This window comes from Styela clava, chromosome 13 (assembly GCF_964204865.1).
Source record: "Styela clava chromosome 13, kaStyClav1.hap1.2, whole genome shotgun sequence".
In the NCBI taxonomy this organism is placed as follows: Eukaryota; Metazoa; Chordata; class Ascidiacea; order Stolidobranchia; family Styelidae; genus Styela; species Styela clava.
Genome location: NC_135262.1, coordinates 16,674,150 through 16,676,649, shown reverse-complemented (window position 1 = coordinate 16,676,649; position 2,500 = coordinate 16,674,150). Strand labels below are relative to the sequence as shown.

General features: G+C 55.5%; 1 non-coding gene across 1 annotated transcript in view; it reads left to right on the top strand.

The window, feature by feature from the left end:
• Positions 1-1,836: 1,836 nt before the first annotated feature.
• The window catches only part of LOC144431577 (small subunit ribosomal RNA), a 1,810-nt gene continuing 1,146 nt past the window's right edge, over positions 1,837-2,500 (top strand). Inside the window, exon 1 of the ribosomal RNA XR_013480141.1 lies at positions 1,837-2,500. This exon is cut by the window's right edge and continues 1,146 nt beyond it. This is a non-coding gene — a ribosomal RNA (small subunit ribosomal RNA).

The window sequence follows — 2,500 nt, the reverse complement described above, 5'->3', positions numbered from 1 at the left end:
GAATGAGCCAAGAAAGAGCGGTGCGGGGCCGGTCGGAGCGCACCCTTTTCTCGGTAGCTGGCGGGCGAGAGAGTGCTGCGTCGCCGGCATCGGCGTCGAAAGAAGCCGAGCCGAAAAAAGTTAAAGTACAAACGTGCAAGCATACTAACCTAACCCTAGGTAAGGCATGTCAGAGCGAAAGACAGTAATTTCGAATGAGCCAAGAAAGAGCGGTGCGGGGCCGGTCGGAGCGCACCCTTTTCTCGGTGGCTGGCGGGCGAGAGAGTGCTGCGTCGCCGGCATCGGCGTCGAAAGAAGCCGAGCCGAAAAAAGTTAAAGTACAAACGTGCAAGCATACTAACCTAACCCTAGGTAAGGCATGTCAGAGCGAAAGACAGTAATTTCGAATGAGCCAAGAAAGAGCGGTGCGGGGCCGGTCGGAGCGCACCCTTTTCTCGGTGGCGGGCGGGCGAGAGAGTGCTGCGTCGCCGGCATCGGCGTCGAAAGAAGCCGAGCCGGAAAAAGTTAAAGTACAAACGTGCAAGCATACTAGCCTAACCCTAGGTAAGGCATGTCAGAGCGAAAGACAGTAATTTCGAATGAGCCAAGAAAGAGCGGTGCGGGGCCGGTCGGAGCGCACCCTTTTCTCGGTGGCTGGCGGGCGAGAGAGTGCTGCGTCGCCGGCATCGGCGTCGAAAGAAGCCGAGCCGAAAAAAGTTAAAGTACAAACGTGCAAGCATACTAACCTAACCCTAGGTAAGGCATGTCAGAGCGAAAGACAGTAATTTCGAATGAGCCAAGAAAGAGCGGTGCGGGGCCGGTCGGAGCGCACCCTTTTCTCGGTGGCTGGCGGGCGAGAGAGTGCTGCGTCGCCGGCATCGGCGTCGAAAGAAGCCGAGCCGAAAAAAGTTAAAGTACAAACGTGCAAGCATACTAGCCTAACCCTAGGTAAGGCATGTCAGAGCGAAAGACAGTAATTTCGAATGAGCCAAGAAAGAGCGGTGCGGGGCCGGTCGGAGCGCACCCTTTTCTCGGTGGCTGGCGGGCGAGAGAGTGCTGCGTCGCCGGCATCGGCGTCGAAAGAAGCCGAGCCGAAAAAAGTTAAAGTACAAACGTGCAAGCATACTAACCTAACCCTAGGTAAGGCATGTCAGAGCGAAAGACAGTAATTTCGAATGAGCCAAGAAAGAGCGGTGCGGGGCCGGTCGGAGCGCACCCTTTTCTCGGTGGCTGGCGGGCGAGAGAGTGCTGCGTCGCCGGCATCGGCGTCGAAAGAAGCCGAGCCGAAAAAAGTTAAAGTACAAACGTGCAAGCATACTAACCTAACCCTAGGTAAGGCATGTCAGAGCGAAAGACAGTAATTTCGAATGAGCCAAGAAAGAGCGGTGCGGGGCCGGTCGGAGCGCACCCTTTTCTCGGTGGCTGGCGGGCGAGAGAGTGCTGCGTCGCCGGCATCGGCGTCGAAAGAAGCCGAGCCAAAAAAAGTTAAAGTACAAACGCGATGCTAATGAGCGAGCCGTTGTCTCGACTAATATGTAGGGGGCGTTCGATCGAGCGTCTGGCTTGAGCGCTTGTCGGCCTAGCAGAACGGTCGCATTGTTATGCCCGGGTTTTAGGCACCGCTGCAGGCGGCCGGCAGAGCTCTTGTTTGTGCGAAACTGAATGGATCGAGCCCGAGAGAGGGCGAGCAAAGAAAAAACGCAAATCGCTCCGCCTGGCACTGCCGGCGAGAGCGTGGACGTCGCGGCCAGCGACTGTCGAAGCTGAGTACGGCCGCTGGCGATCGCCTCGGTCTTAAACGAATGCGACGAGCACGCGCCGGGCGGCCCAGCAAGGGCCGAGCGCAGCTGTCGCAGCTATCTGGTTGATCCTGCCAGTAGTGATATGCTTGTCTCAAAGATTAAGCCATGCAGGTGCAAGTACGAGTTCTCGTAAAGCGAAACTGCGAATGGCTCATTAAATCAGTCTTGGTTTATTTGGTCTCGTAAGCGAAGTGGATAACTGTGGTAATTCTAGAGCTAATACATGCATTAAGCGCCGACTTCGGGAGGCGCGCTTTTATCAGATCAAAACCGACCGGGTTCGTCCTGTGACGTTTGATGACTCTGGATAACCACGCGGATCGTACGGTCTCTGCACCGACGACGTATCATTCAAGTGTCTGCCCTATCAACTGTCGAAGGTACGCTACGTGCCTACCTTTGTGATAACGGGTAACGGGGAATCAGGGTTCGATTCCGGAGAGGGAGCCTGAGAAACGGCTACCACATCCAAGGAAGGCAGCAGGCGCGCAAATTACCCATTCCCGACACGGGGAGGTAGTGACGAAAAATAACAATACAGGACTCTAACGAGGCCCTGTAATTGGAATGAGTACATCCTAAAACTCTTAACGAGTATCCATTGGAGGGCAAGTCTGGTGCCAGCAGCCGCGGTAATTCCAGCTCCAACAGTGTATGCTAAAGTTGTTGCGGTTGAAAAGCTCGTAGTTGGATTTTGGGCGAGCGCCGCCGGTCCGTCG